General features: G+C 34.8%; 1 protein-coding gene across 2 annotated transcripts in view; it reads left to right on the forward strand.

Annotated features, from left to right (window-relative positions):
- Hs2st1 (heparan sulfate 2-O-sulfotransferase 1) overlaps window positions 1-17,166 on the forward strand; it is a 175,232-nt gene that overhangs the window by 95,216 nt on the left and 62,850 nt on the right. The window lies entirely within an intron of this gene.

Consider the following 17,166-nt stretch of genomic DNA (forward strand, 5'->3'; position numbering starts at 1 on the left):
ATAATTTCCTGGCATTGGCCAATGTACCACTTTTTCTAAATTGTTGCAAGAGATACTTGAATTACACATGATTAACTATTAATAATTGCAAAGCAGTTTTAAAATGTAGAATATTCTGTGTGATATTTAATGGAATCCAACAGCGATAAGTAAAGACAATTCTTATTAATAGGCATTATTTTGCAAATAACTTAAATCATACCAAAAGGATGGTACATGAATAGACAGAGAATACCAGACTTATGAGAAGTTTTGCCTGTGACAGAAAAACATTTTAAAGTGATAGTATATTGTGAAACTTTTAGTTTTGTATTTTTTTGTATTTGAACTCTTTTGTATTTGAAGTTAGTAGTATGAAAAATAGTATTGGGTGAAAAGTAATCTATTTTGCAATTGTAGTATGTTAATTCTCTTTACCAAACTGTATAATTTTGTTAAAGGTCAAAATGGACTTGAATATTAAAATGGTAATTTAATTGAAAGTCCATTCTAAACCTCCCACTAACTTTTAAAATAAATTTAAGGTCATCTTCAAAACTTTTTTCTCTGGTTATTATGATGCTTATAGATTATTATAGGAAATTACTTACTTTAATGATCCTAGGGAAAGTGTTTATAAATTATTCTGGGTTAGTAATGACAGCTCTTCACTATCAGAGGTTAACTCAAAGTCATCTGGATTCTTTTTATCCATGGTCCTGCTTACTTATCTTCATTGAGTTCTTATTAATAAAAATGCATTTTCCCTTTTATCACTTTTTTAAAAAATCAGTGATTTAAACAGTGAAGATAATCTCAATAACAAATATTCACTGAAACTATAAAATGTATATAGGAAAGACCAGTGTAATTAAAAGTTTTGAATAGGGTTAACCACTACGGATTTTTTTCTGGATGAACAACTGGCTGTGATTAACTGACCTTTGTAAGAAATAGTTTTCTTCCTTTCAGTTGACTTATTCCCAGTCTTTGTCTAATTCATTTAGTGCCTTGTAATCCCATCTTCTAATCATAGGGGCCTCTGGATTGAAAAATAATAATAAATGACATTGTTCAGATGCTTTAATAAATCATATTTGGGATTATACATTTATGAATTATTATGGCTATTATCAGAATATATACAAATAGAATAGTAAAATGGACCCCCTACATATTTATTACCAAATTATCAGTTTGTCAACTTACATCTGTCCTTATTTCATCTGTACCTTTTCCACTGCAGCATATCTCAGATAATGTTATATTCATAAATATTTTTCAAGGGAATTGAATTTTAGTTGGTAACTACAATGGACAATGTCTAAAAACCCCATCGGATGCTTAGAAGTTCTAGGTAATGGAGAATCTTTGCTAAAAAGTAGTTAAGAATTTTCTGTTGGAGTGCAAAGATTGTATCACATAGTAACTATGTTACTAGGATCTTGTGCAGTGTATGAATGCCCTCATAGCAGTTCTATAGTAAGGCTCTGAAATTATCTTTTATTCTTCAGTGCAAGTTTTTATTTAAACCGTAATTTTTTAGCTTGTATAATGTTTTGACTTGTGTTAACTGAATTTATAATTTAGCAATTATGAACTTAATAATAAGAGACAAATGGAGAAAAATAAGATTTATGGGTTTACACAACCATTTAACAGATTGTATTATTAGAGATATTTTTGCAGATATGCAAAGATTATTAATTTTCAAACATAAAGAAGTAGTAGTTATGAATCTTAGGTTTATCTTTAAAATGAGTAAACCATTTGCCCCTTAAATTTGTTTCAGTGTATACAACAAAAATGGAATTAGTGTTGAGAATGGTTTTGAGATACCAGTGAGGAGGGTCATGGTCAATATTCCATGATAAATGAAAATGTTGAAAATGCTAATCTTACAAGAGAAATAGCAAATGTGCAGTATATACATGAAGAATTTTTATTCTAGAGCACTTGAGATTTTTTTCGTGTTCTTTAGTTTTTGGTGTTTTTGTTTTGTTTTGTTTTGGTTTTTGTCTGTGGCCACCAGGATAACAAGTATGAATGGTTTTTCTAAATTCTGAAGGGGAGAAGATTAACAATGGATTGATAATTTTATCATTTAAGCTTTAGTGATTCTTTTCATCAGATTTAAATTGTTCACTAAAATTCTGTGTTAGAAATGTGCTCATAAATGCTACATTTTAAAAAATGCAATATACTTTGTCACCTTGTAGAATAAATTTCTTAGAGGTCAGAATCACATTTTGAAAGAATCTTAAGGTTTCAAAATCCTTCAAATTCTGTCATTCAAAAAGCTTTTACAGTATTAATAAGTGTATGTACTCAGCATCCTTCTAAAAGACTATTGAAAGGGTCAGTGATTCTTATAAAATTAATAAGGCATATATATCATTGTGGTATACTGAACTCCAAATGTGTCTCCAAATATGCCCACATCCTAATTCCCAAAACATGTGAGTATGTTAATTTATATGGCAAAAGGAATTTTACAGATAGGATAAAATTAAGGATGTTGAGCTGGGGGGAGATTGTTCTGAATTATGTAGGTGATCTCAATGTAATCCTAAAAGGGGTGTCAGGAGAAACCGAAAAAAAGGATGTGATGACAGAAGCAGGGGTTATAGTCAGAGAGATACTTGAAAATGCTCTACTGCTTTCTTTGAAGTTGGAGAAAGAGGCCATCACCCAAGGAAAGCAGATAGCCAGCATCAGAAGCTAGAAAAGGGTGTTTAGGGAGTAGATTTTCTTTTAGAGCCTCCAGAAAAAACACAACCTTTTCCAGCACCTTGATTGTAGGACTTCTGAGCTTCAAAACCATAGATTATAAATTTATATTCCAATAAGCTATTAATTTTGTGGTAATTTGTTATAGCAGCAATAGGAAAATGATGGTACATCCATACCATTAAAGTGCTGAGCTGCTTTAAAATGGAACATGGAAAGTCTTTATGTTTTGATGTAGAAAGATCTTGACAGTTGGTAAGTTTAAAAAATAAAGGCAGGATGAAGAAAAAATATACTATTCTAATATTTGTGCAAAAAAGAGATAGTTGTTTCTTTTATTTCTTACACATGCTATAATGCATAAAATGATATCTGAAGGGTTAACTAATAATAGTGGTTAAGTAATGTGGAGCTTGGGAATTGGGCAAATTAATATACCCTTATAAAAATACTTCTTCAGTGGTGGTGCTGTAGGCCAGTGGTAGTAGACCCCTTTCTTAGTATTTTGTGAGGCCCAAGGTTTGATCCGTAGTATTAAGGGGGGGGGGGAGAAGTGAAATCAAAAAACAAACCCAACAGACATTAGACTATAGTCTATGGGGTTATTTTGTAAATGGTTCTAACTAAGCCTTTAGATTAAACCATTTTATGAGACCATATTATGTTTAAAGTGCCTTATACTTTGATTTAATGGGCAACAAAAATTTTTTATTCTAAATTTACTTGTAAAACAGGAAACATTAATTGGAATTATTGTTTCCCTTAAGAACCAACTGACGAGATATATTGTTTACTGAATTCTGATGTGGTCAGAAGTGAAAAGTAAACAAAGGCTTTATTGTGAATATAATTATGTTATATTCTGCATGGTAGTTCATGCCCTATTAGGAGTGTTGTCACTTAGAATTGAAATAATATCTTATTGTTTAAAAAAGTGCATGTGTATTTGTGTGTACATAAAAAAATACTTTTAAAATATAACTACAAAATGCATCAAATCTATTTCTACATATGACACACACAATCCACATATAGAAATAAATATAACTAGGTGATTATTTTGTACCATAACATGTTTTGTGACAATAAATTTTCTTTGGATATTAAAAGTAATTTTTATTTAGAAATTCTGGGAAATGATAAATCGTGCTCTCATATTTTAAATCTCATAATAACTTAAATTAAAAATCTGTAAAATTTGTATAGAGCCATTGAAATGTTGGGCCCAGAATGAATTTTTGGTAAAAATTATCTAGTTCAACAGGCTGTAACACTGGGCAGGAAAGAGGTTATATAGTATAGAATACTGGCACTATTCAGCCTTGTAATATTTATTTATTTAATTTATTTTTAGGTTCAACCAAATCTGTTTTATTAATGCTCATCATACTTCAGATATGCATCCTAATTCTAAGTCCTGAGTCTACACTCAAGGGTCGCATGCACTCACCTATAACATGTCTTAAGTCTGTGTTGCTGGGACTCCATCTGCTGGAGGAAGTCTGGCACAGGGGGGACAAACAGCAATGGAAGTCTCAGTCTCTCTGTCCAGGTCCTGTTAGTCCCGCTGGTGTCCAAATTCTGGGTTTTTAAGTCCTAGCTTGGTTGTGTTTACAGCTGATAACTATTTAAAGCCTGGAGTGTACACCCGGGGTATAGAATCTTGTATCACTAACTTAAGTCTAAGTTCTGCAGTCTATCTGAGTTCTGGAGTTCACATTATGGGCACATTGCTTATAGTCATTCACTTTTTAATCAACACACATTTCACTAATCAATATACTCAACATTTGTAACATTCCTGGTATTCATATCAAGTGTTCCCCAAAAGCTCATTGTAATGCGAGAGAGGGATCACAGGGAAGATCATTGGGTTATGAGAGTCTTTACCTGGTTGGTGAATTCAGCCCTGATGGGATTCTTTACCTGGTTGGTGAATTCATCCCTGAGTGGTGGCTGAAGGCTAGGGAGTGTGACTTGAGGAAGTGGGAATTAGGACATGGCTTTGGGTATTATTTGTATCTGGCAAGTGGAGTCTCGCTCTGCTTTCTGATCACCCTGTGAACCACTTCCTTTTGCCACACTCTTCTGCCATGATGTCCTGCTTCACCTCGAGTCCCAAGGAATGGAGCCATCCGTCTAAGGACTAAGACCTCAGAAACTGTGAGCCCTCAGATAAACTTTTCCTCCTCTACAGTTGTTCAGGTTGGGTCCTTTAGTCACAGCAGTGAAAAAGCTGACTAAAACAGCACCTCTGCCTACTGGGGCATTGAAGGGACTTGAGGTGGGTCTTCATCTCCAGTGGGAAAGCTGACCTCAGCCACAGTGTGTCTCTGGGCCACTGAACTGCTCCAGGCCACATGACCCACCCTGGCCCTCTCAGAGCACACTGGATGCTGACCCACCACAGGGGCAGAGAGGGTAGACCACCCCAGCGAAAGAGGAGGTGGCTGAAGTGGGACTCCACTGGCCTCCTCTAGGGCAGGGAAGCTGAAAAATCTCTTTAGCAATGACCAAGGCAACTCTGTCCCCAAGGATAGTATAGGCTCACTGGGCAGGATGACCAATAGAGGAAGGGGCACACTCAGATAGGGCAGCATAGGGAGGGGCTCACCTAGGCAGGGGCAGCAAGGGGAAGGGGGTAACCCAGGCAGGGATGTCAGAGGGAATGGCTCACCCAGGCTGGGACAGTAGGAGAAGAGGCTCACCCAGGCTGGGACAGCAGGGGAAGGGGCTTACCCAGGCTCTGGCAGCAGGGGGAGGGGCTCTCCCAGGCAGGGATGGCAGAGGCACTCACCCAGCTGTAATTTTTAAATGTGGCAATATTTTCATATGGAGCCATCTTAGATGAACTGTTACCATTTTTGTTATCTGTATTGTTTTTATCTTATTGTTTTACTAGAATGCTAACTTAGGAAGCCAGTACTTAGGCACCAGACATGAAATGGCATTGCATGTTTCTGTCTTAGCATTAATACATAAGGTATGTTTTTAAACTCCTTTTAAAAATTCCACGGTATAGGTAATTTTTTTTAACTGTTCTCCTTTGAAGTGGGAAGTGCTTTTATTATAACTGCCACAGGTTGTTACAGTTTTCTAGTTGGTTTGCTTTGTTTTTTTCTGAGAAGGTGCTCATGTAGATTTTAATAAACTGAGAATTCTCCCATTAGAATGAAGGGAGAATTATTATGGAAGATCTCTCTTTTAAAATGTAGTTTTTTATTGCCTGTGGCATCTTAATCAGGAATCCAATTTTTAGCTCATTTTAATCCCTATTATCTTTCCTATTTATCAGTTCATGAAGAAAGAAATACTTCTTGGTAAAAATGAATACTTGGTAGAAATGACTGCTTCTTTTGTACAATATCATAGGGAGACATCAACATCTGTATGTATGGATTCTATAATTTTAAAAGCCTGTGCCAGGTGCAACCATTTTAAATAACAATGTTTTCAAACAATATAGGAACACTAGCCTGTTTGTAAAGTTAAGGGGAAAAGACAGGAAATAAATGTATTTATATTGTCACAAATTGACGTTTTAATACAAGCATAGAAAAAAAAACGGTAAAGAAATATTCCCAAATATATACTTTGGTTATATTTGAATGGTAAGATTATATGTTATTTCCCTTTCCTTTCTGATATTGTTGATCCATCCTTTTATGGAGTACATTTGTTTTTATGATAGAAGGAAAAATGAACTTAAAAGGCCCTGGGAACCCATCTTATTCTTTGGTGAAGCTCTATTTTAATGAGTTGATGCATATGAGAATTGTAGTTTAAGTATTTGTATAACTGTGCATTCCATTAATGCACATATCAAAAATGCAAAAAAATTGTTTTCTTGAAAATTGGGTCTATGGGAGTTTCACATTTTGTTTTTTATAAAAAGACTATAATACTAATTTTGTATTTTCTAATTTCCACATTTTGTTTTATAAAGAATATTTATAATACTTATTTTGTGTTTTCTAATTTAGGTTTCTTTGAAGTAAAGCAAAAATGTAAGGCCTTTGCGAAACAATGTAGTTCTCTAGATTTTTCCTTCAAGTATTTTGCAACTGCCTTATCATTATCTGATTTTAGATTGGTATGTACTAGGTCTTTCTGGAGAATTCAGTTTGGATTTCATGGAAGCAGCAGCCCTCTTACTTTGTGTTCACACATTATTGATTTTTGCAATAACAATAATAAGATAAACTTGCCATAAATTAGTTTGGAAGCAATCAACTAGAATGTGAACTTTATGAAACTAGGAACTTAGCTTATTTTTGTATATATTATATAGCATATATACTTTTTGGAAAAGAAAGGGTCTACTTTAACTCAGCATTATGATTTTAAGACTCTTTCATTGTGTGTGTATGTGTGTGTCTCTCTCTATATATATATGTATGTGTTTATCAATAGTTTTTGTATTATTTAGCAGTAATTCATCATATGAATATAGTATCATTTGTTTAGTCATTTACTGGTTGATGGGCATGAAAATTGTTTCTCATTTGGGGCTATTAAAGAGGTAGTGAACATTTGAGCCAAGAGTTTGTATTGATGTATACTTTTATTTCTCTTGAGTAAATACCTAGATATGGACAGACTAGATTGTATAGTTAAATGAATATTTAACTTTTAAATAAAATTTTACAAAACATTTTTCTAAAGTGGTTGTCCCATTTTCTATACCCACAAGCAGTTCATGAGAATTCAAGTTATTTTATATCCTTGACAAGACTTGATATGATCAAGTCTTTAATTTCAACCATTCTGCTAAAAGTTTATATGATATGTCATTATGGTTTCAATTTTCTTTTCCCTAATAACTAGCTATGTTGAACATCTTCTCACATTATTATCTGCATCTCTCTCTTTGAGGACAATGTTCAAATCTTTTGTCCATTTAAAAAAGTTAGAGGCTTCCTGGTTGCTTTGTTCTGAGCTGCTTTCCTTCACCATGATGTTCTGCCTCACCTTGGGCCCAGAGCTATGAAATTGACTGACTGTGGAATGAACCTGTGAAACCATGAGCTCAAGTAAAGTTTTCCTCCTCTATGTTGTTCTTGTCAGGTCTTTCAGTTACAGCAATGCAAAAGCAGACTAAAGCAGAAATTGGTACTTAGAAATGGGGTCATTGTGGTGACTAATCTGACCATGTGGTTCAAAAGCTTTTGAAGCTGGTTTGTATGGAGATAAATTTTTGAAAAGTTTAGATATGCAGACTGGAAAACCTTTAGAATGTTGTTATCAGAGCTTAATGGACAATTCTGGTGGGACTCAGAAGACCAGAATGTCAGTAGGACAGTCAGTAAAGACTGGGCTCATAAGGTTTCAAAGTAGGATTCTCTTGGAAATTAGAATAGAAACATTCATGTTATATTCTGGCAAAGAAGTTGTCTACATTTTGCCCATGTTCTGAAACTTTTTGTGTGGCTCAATTTAAAGGTGATGTACTAATTATTCTAGTGGAAAAAATTTCAAGGCAGCATAGCATTCAGGTGTCGGCATGGATATTGCTGATGGCTTCTATCCAAGTTTTCTCTGATAATCACGCGCAGAAAGCAGATGGAAATATTTGAAAATCTTGTACTTTTGTCAGAAAAATGTGAATAAAACTGGGGCTAAGGAGGTTTAAAGACATTATGGCCATTAAAGAGATGCTAAGTACTTTGCACAGAGATACTATGCAAAGATAGTTTCAGGAAATCTCATGGGTTGGCAAGACCACACACTCTGATCTCAGACTCAAAGGATAGAAAAGTAAAAATTCCTTTGAGAAGAGGCCATGGGAGCACCCTGCTTGCCCAGACAGACCTAGGAAGTTTTTTTCAGCATGCTCAGCCACCCAGGCATTGAGAGGCTGCTGCAGTTGAGGTCCCATGAGGCTTGGTTTGAGACAGTGGCAGACCTTGGCAGCAATCTCATAGTGCTGGTTCTATAGGAATATAGGATGTTAGAATTGAAGGGTCATGGAAGCTTCCACAGAAATTTCAAAGGAAGGCCTGGGAAACTAGGCAAAGTGTAGCAGGGTCAGAGTCCCTGCAAGCTGTTCCTGAGAGGGTGATGCCTGAAGATGTGAGAAGGAAGTTGAAGCTACAGTAGTGACCCCTGAGATTAAGAGATGCCAATAAAGGGGATGTCTCCCAAGGAAAGCTATGGGAATCAAGCAGAAACAAGCCAAGAGAGAGGCCATGTGCGCTACAACCAGCAAAGCCATAGGAGCAGAGAGCTACACAAACCCTTTAGAGAGAAAATCATGATGCCAGATGTCCCAGATGCTAGGTGTGGAACAACATGGTTTCTTTGCCGAGCTGGATTTCCAACTTGCTTTGGTCTGATCCCTTCTTTTTATGTCCTTATTTCTCTCTCTTGGAATGGAAATGTTTACTGTATGCTATTATATTTTTGATATATATAACTTGCTTTTGATCTTTACTCTCATAGCTAAGAGTTTGCCTTGAGTTCTAGATGAGATTATGGACTTGGACTTTTGGGCAATGTTGGAAATGTTAAGACTATGAGAATGCTTGATAGTGGATTAAATGATTTTGCATTGTGATATGGACATGAGATTTGGGGGGCAAGAGGCAGAATGTTACGGTTTAGATATGAGGTATCTCCCAGAAGTTAATGTGTTAGATAATGCAAGAATTTTCAGAGGTAAAATGATTATATTATGAGAGGTGTAATTTACTCAGTAGATTGATCTACTTACATGGATTAAGTGGCAGTAACTATAGGCAGGTAGGATGTGGCTGGAGGAAGTAAGTCACTGATAGTGTGATTTGGGGGTTTATATTTTATCTTTGGTGAGCAGAGCTCTTTCTTTCCCGGTTGCCATGTCCTGAGCTGCTTTCCTTCACTATGCCCTTCTGCCATAATGTTCTGCCTCCCTTTGGACCCAGAGTGTATGGAGGTGGCTGACTGTAGACTTGACACTGAAACCACAGCCAAAATAACTTTTCATCCTCTCAAAAAAAAATTTAGGTTGGTGGTTTTCTTATTATTTAATTGTAAAATACAAATATTCTTTTGCTGTTATACAAATCTTTTGTTGGTAATACATCATGCACAGTTTTCTCCAAGTCTGGCTTTCTTTTCATATTTATATTTTAATTTTGGTGCAGTCCAGTACACTGATGTTTGCTTTTATAGTAATTGATTGTTTTGTCACGCTCAAGATGCCTTTGCCAAACCCAATGTTACCAAGATTGTTTCTTTTGGAAGTTTTAAAATTTTAGCCCTTTATTTACATCCATGATTAATTTTGAATTTGAATTTTTTATATGGGTGAAATAAGAAAAATTCCTCTTAAAACAACCACATGGCTATCCAATTCCTATACCTTTTGTTGAGTGGACGATTGTATCCTCCATTGATCTGTCTTGCCAATTTCCTCTAATATTGATTATGTGTGTATAGTTGTATTTCTGGATCCACTTGTCTGCTCTATTGATGTAGGTGGTCTTTGTGCCAGTACCACATGATCTTGTCTACTGTATCTTAATAGTGTCTTGAAAGAAATGGAGCAAGTCTTCCAATTTTGTTCTTTTACTTTAAAATGTTTTGCCTATTCTATGTTTTTTGAATATGTCTGTGTTAAGTTTTAGATTTGGGCAATTTATACCAAAAAGCTTGTTGGGATTTTCATAGGGATTACATAACATTTATATATAAGTTTGGGAAGAATTAATGTCTTAATAGTAGTATTTAACCATGAACATCACTTCTTTATCTATTTAGGTCTTCATTTTCTAAGTAATGTTTCATCATTTTTTACTATATTATTTTATATATCTTATTGCAAGTGTATTTTTTCATATTATTTTGCATGGTATTTTAAATGTTAATTACTGTTATTTGTTTTTAATACACAAAAATACAGTTGATCTATATATTGATTTTTGTGTCCCATGAGGGATAAACTCTCATAAATTCCCATCTTTTTTTTTTTTTTGGTAGATTTCTTAGGAATTTTTACATAATCATGCTGTCTTGGATAAAAAACAGTTTTACTTCTTGCTGTCTAATCTGTGTACCTTTCTTTCTTTATTTTTCTTGCCTGATTTCATGGGATAGAACTTCCATGACAGGGTTGCATAAAAGTGGTGAGATGGATATCCTTACTTTATTCATAGTCTTAGGGTGAAAACATCCAGTTGTTTAGTACTATATGATGTTATCTGTAGGTTTTCCAAAAATATTCTTTCATCAGGTTGAGGACATTCTCTTTTATTCCTAGTTCTCTGATTTTTTTATCATGAATAGAATTAAGATTTTATTTATCTAATGTTAAAGCAGCCTTGTATTCCTGATGTAAACTATATTTACTTCACTAAATTTTTATTAATTTTGCCTTCGTGTTCATATGGGATCTGATTTCTAATTTTCCTGTAATGTCTATATGATTTGATCATCAGAATAGTGTTACCTTCAGATAATTAAAAGATAAATGTTCTCTCTTATTCACTATTCTTCAAGAGTTTATTTTGAATTGATATTTTTCTTCAGCATTTGGTAGGATTTTTCTGGTAAAACCATCTTGATGTGTGGGAAAGTTTTGTTTGTTGGTTGGATTTTGGGTTTTCTATAGGATGATTTTTATCTATAAATTCAATTTCTTTAACATAAGTTTATTTTATTTAGCTGTTTATTCTTAATTGAGCTGTGTTAATTTTTGCTTTTTAAGGAATTTATCCATTTCATTTGTTATCAAATTTATTGTTATCGAATTGTAATATTCCCTTATTTTCGGTATTACCTCTCCTCATTTCTATTTTGTGACCTTTCTTCCTAGTCTGGCACGGGGCTATTAATTGGTTTTTGTTTGTTTTGTTTTTATTTTAACACAGAACAGGATTCAGTTTTGCTGATTTTTCTATGTTAGTTTTCTGTTTTCTATTCATTGATTTGTGCTTTTATTTGCTTTCCTTTTTCTGTTTTCTTAGTGTGACACTTAGATCATTGATATAGACCTGTGTTCTTTTCTATTATGATTATGTAGAGCTCCAAGTTTCCCAATAAGCACTGCTTTCTTTACATTTCACAATTTTGATGTGTTATCAGTTTTGTTATATTCAAAGTACTTTTCTAATTTTGGTTTTTGTTTTTTCCTTTGTCTCCTGGGTTACTTGAAGCATGTTTTATAGGCTAAATATGTGTGATTTTAAATATTCTCTTGGAGTCCGATAACATGCTTTGTATGACTTGAATCCTTTTGAACTTATTGTATCCATATTATTATTCACAGTATGGCTTATCTTATTAAATCTTCCATGTGCAAAAAAAAAAAAGAGTTTCTTACAAAGATGTACATATATTTAAAGTTGTTGTGTCCTTGTGATAAATTGACTCCTTTAGCATTATGACATGGCCTTCTTTTTTCTGTCAATATATTTTGCTCTGAAGTTCATTTTGTTATTAATGTGACCTCTCTAGCTTTCTTTCTTTCTTTTTTTTTTTGAGAGAGATAAGGGGGGCGGAGAGAGAGAGAGAGAATTTTTTTTAGTATTTATTTTTCAGTTTTCGGTGGACACAACATCTTTATTTTATTTTTATGTGGTGCTGAGGATCGAACCCAGCGCCCCACGCATGCCAGGCGAGCGTGTTACCGCTTGAGCCACATCCCTAGCCCCTCTCTCTAGCTTTCTTTATTTGTGGTATTATAATGTATCACTTTCCATTATTTTACTTGTTTCATTTAAAGTGGTTCACTTGGAGGTAATATATAGTTGAATACTTTTTTTATTCTGTTCAGCAGTCTCTGCCTTTTCATTGGGGTATATGGATCATTTATTTTTAACTTACAAATATCAAGTTTAGTAGTTATTAATAAGGATTTAAGAGTTTATATAATTTGATGGTTTCCATCCAATAAACCTCACTCCTAAAATTTAATTAAACCAATTTATTTTATTTACACTATTTCTAGGTTATCTAGAAGGTTATCTCGGCCACCAAAAAAATATTTTTTTTGAGAAATAAACAGGGGCTATATTAAAATCAGATGGCTTCCGAAGACAAGAAGAAGTTATGCTGCAGAGAGTTCTTCCTTAATATATTAGGTATGAAAGGGTGAAATGGAGAGTTGTAACCAGAGGGTCACAAACTAGTCAGCCAAAATGTGTTAAACAAGTACCAGTGTTGCTTTTGTGTGCTTTGTAATGGCTTCTGTTTGGCACAGATTTTAGCTCCCTCACTCTTATATCACCTCAGGAGAATATCCTGACAACTAGTTTATACCATTAAGTGGAATAGCCTTGTTTTTCACTGATGTAAGCTAGATTTAAATTTATCACAAATGCCAAGTTAATGGGAGTATCAATTAGTTACATGGAAGAGAGCATATTCTGCATCTGTCTTCTTAATTAGTCAACAGAAATACTTTCTAGAACATTGATTTTCAGAGTGTTCCTGGACCATCATATCACTGTCACCTGGGAACTTGATATGCAGATTCTTAGGCCTGAATTAGTATCCAGTGAAGGTGGGAAGGCAGGAATCTGTTTTTTGACAAACTCACCAAGTGATTCTGATGCACACTTTTATTGAGTACCTCTGCTCTAGAATATCATGCACATCAAACTCTAGTAAAATAACAGCGAGCTTTCAGCATCGCTAATTCTAATTTTCAGACAGCTGCTGCATTAGGTTTTAGATAATGATCTCTAAATCCAGCTGGAGCTGAGTCCTAGTTACTCATTATTCCTTTTACTTACTAGTGAATAGAGCACCAGGTGCAGTTGTCAAAGTGTGAAAATAATTCAGCTTTGTAGACACTGCTGGCATTTCTTTCTTGATTTTTCAGAATGCTTTAATCTTCTTGGTATGGTATTTATTTCAACAATCAAAGCACATATATTTTAATGGCAGTTTGGACCTCTGCTAAGAAATGAAGAAATCTCTGAATATTTCTGCCTGTTTAACATAAAAATTAATATTTTAGCTGTATTACAAAGCTTATATATAATTGAATCCTTCCAATTGTGCTTTTCTGCCAGTGTTTTCATTTAAGAACAATTTTAAATGTCTTTCCAGAATAATTTACTCTTTACCCTCTTCACATTTTCCACTTTATCTTTATTTTTACTTTGGGGAGAAGTACCAGCAGAGATTTATTTTTATAATAGTAAAACCCAATGGATATGGCAGTAAAAAACAAACAAAAAACCCTGTAAGGCCCACCTATGTGCTATGTGAGTTAAAAAAACAAAAACAAAAACCTCATCAAGCCTTGAAAAAGTATTCCAAAGACAAATCAATAAGACAAGAAACAAGCACATATGTTTTAAAAATGCTCTGCTAACATATGCCAAATGTAAATATTGAACAGTGGACACATGATCAGAAACCACATATTTCATGCTGGGTACTGTAGCACATACCTGTAATCCCTCTGCCTCAGGAGGCAGAGGCAGGAGGATCATGAATTCAAAGCCAGCCTCAGCACTTAGTGAGGTCCTAAGCAACTCAGCAAGACCCTATCTCTAAATAAAATATCAAAAAGGGCTGGGGATGTGGCTCAGAGGTTAAATGCCCCTGGGTTCAATTCCTGGTACCAAAGAGCAAAAACAAACAAAACCCCACAATATTCATTGGTAGATAAATGCGTGGTCAGTACTGCAGGGTTGTTTTTGGTTATATATGTCAGAGATATCTGGATATTCCATGGGTACCTAAAAGTGATAATCCACATTTCCCTCTCGTTAGCCTCTCACTAGAATCAGAATTAACATTAATAGAATTACATTTAGCCTCCAGCCCAGATGTTTATATAGGACTTCATTCTCCATTAAAAAGCCTTTCTAATATTTATGCAAACATTTCAGAGATACCTCGTATGTGTTTTTTAAAAAAGGAAAAGCAGAATTCCCTCTGCCCCTACACATCTTCCTGGTCACCTCTTTTTCCACTGGGTAACCATTTCTAATTAAGCACCGTCATCCCTGCTGCTGCCTCAAGAGGAAAGCCATAAATATTTTTTAAATATTTATTTTTTAGTTTTTTACGTGGACACAATATCTTCATTTTACATTTATATGGTGCTGAGGATTGAACTCAGTGCCTCAAGCATGCTAGGCGAGCACTCTACCACTGAGCCACAACCCCAGCCCTAAAAAAGCCAGTAAATTATAGCCCTCATGGTGTCAAGATTGATGTAGGAATAGAGATGATTCTATAAGAATCTATGTAGAAATTTCTATAAGATCCCATGTAGAAATAGAGATGATGAAATACTATTTATCACTTGTGAACCTGCTTTGTGCACCTTTGTGAGGAGATGACTGACCATATATCCACTATTCATGCATTCCTCCTCATGCTATGTATTTATTCTAGGAATCAGCTGCCCAACCAAGAATTAAATTTCTCATCATGTATCTAGATAGAGCCAGCTGACTAGTGTTTGCCAAGATAATTAATAAACTAGCATGAATTTTCTATTTTGTTCTCCTATTTCTGCCAAATAAGGTCCTGGGGTACATGGCAAAGAGAAGGAGCCCTATTCCCTGAATCACTGCATAAAAGCCATCTGCCAACCAGGAACACTCACATTGGTACCTGGACAAGACTGAGCTATCTTTGTAGTAAACAATTGAAGTTTTATTTCTTATAGGACATGTATCAATTTCCCAGTATGTTTATTAAGACATTATGCTTTAGTTTCTGCCCATTTGTCTACCTAATGCTTTACACTTATTCGTCTCACTCTTTTTCTAAGCTACTTAAGAACAACTTTTAGGGCCTAACTACACCATTCAGTGCTGTGCCTCCAAGGGCATTACTCATGCTTTTCGCTATTTTCTTTTTTTATTTATTAAAAAATTTTTTTAGTTGTAAATGGGCACAATGCCTTTATTTTATTTATTTATTTCTATGTGGTGCTGAGGATCAAACCCAGTGCCTCACACATGGTAGATAGTGCTGTACCACTGAACTACAACCTCAGACCCCTTTTTTATTTTTCTTTTGTCTATTCAGGAAATAGTTTCTTATAAACTTTAAATTTTTAAATTTTAGTGTTAATTTTTTGGGGAGAAGGAGCACTGTCACTATGTTTCTTTGGCTGGAACCACACCCCTGGGCTCAAACAAGCTCTTGCCTCAGCCTCCCACATGCTGAACTGTAGGTGCACACCACCACACCCATCTTGTATAAATTTTTGTTATGGCACTATACCACCAGACTTTCCAAGAGTAGGTTTATCTCCAGAACCTGATTCAGTACCTAAAATTAATAATTCTCATCAAATGTTTATGGTATTAATGAATCCAGTGCAAAAACTTGGTCATATAGATCATAATAATCTTATTACACAAAGCTATATAGTATAGTATGACAATGCTTAGTTACTTGAACTCTTACAGTAATTGTTTTAGTCACCATATTTGCTACTGTGACCAAATGCCCTGACAAGAACAACTGTAAGAAGGAAAAGTTTATTTGGGGCTCACAGCTTCAGAGATCTCAGTTCATAGATGGCCTACTCCATTCCTTGGTGCCTGACATGACACAGAACATAAGGGTGGAAGTGTGTGGTGGAGGAAAGCAGCCGGAAACATCATATCAGGAAGCACAGAGAAAGAACTCCCCTCACCACAAACAAAATATAAACCCCAAGGGCACATCCCCATGGACCCACCACCTCCTGGCACAGCTACCTTTTTATAGTCACCATCCAGTTAATCCATTCAACTGGATTAATGTATTGATCAGATTAAGGTTCTCCTGGCCCAATCATTTCACCTTGTAACTTTTTGCATTGTTTTACACAGGAGCTTTTTGGGGGATGCCTAACATTTAAATCATAACAGCAATCATTAGGGATAAATTCTTTGTGTTTTTCAAAACAGACAAAAATATATCTAGGTATCACTAAATAAGATTGGGAGATAGTAATTCCATTTCTTTCTTCCTGCTCATGTCTATATTTCTGCTGCTTCTTACTTTGAGCCTGGAAGTGAGTAAAAGCAAAGGGAGTCCTCCAAAAACATATCTGTAATGTTAAAGGAGAAATTAATGTATCTCAGAGGTTCCCTGGTTTCAGCTTTCATCAATGCAGAAATCCCTTCTTTTCATCCTGGGGCAAGTCCTCAGGCTGTTTCTATGTGAATAACCTCAGGGACTAATAACCTATTACTACTTCCTAAACTGCTTATGCCTCTACTGATGATTTGAAAGCCCATTTTATATTGAGCCACAGTCTACCTTGTCTCCTGGATTAATTTTTTGGAAAGAATGCTTCCTACTTTTCATGATAACCTTTGAGATACCTTAACATACTTAGTCCTTTTATAGATTTTCTAAACAGTTTTTTGTATAGCATGATCGATCCAGCTCATTTGCATTCTGGATGTGCTGTGGTTTTCAGTGTGTGCCTAGAATGACACATAATATTCCTGTGTGTTGGAATGTAATTTTTTTTAGAAATTTTCTTCTGTGATTTAAGACAATAATTTG

The sequence above is a fragment of the Ictidomys tridecemlineatus genome, chromosome 11 (assembly GCF_052094955.1).
Source record: "Ictidomys tridecemlineatus isolate mIctTri1 chromosome 11, mIctTri1.hap1, whole genome shotgun sequence".
Classification (NCBI taxonomy): Eukaryota; Metazoa; Chordata; class Mammalia; order Rodentia; family Sciuridae; genus Ictidomys; species Ictidomys tridecemlineatus.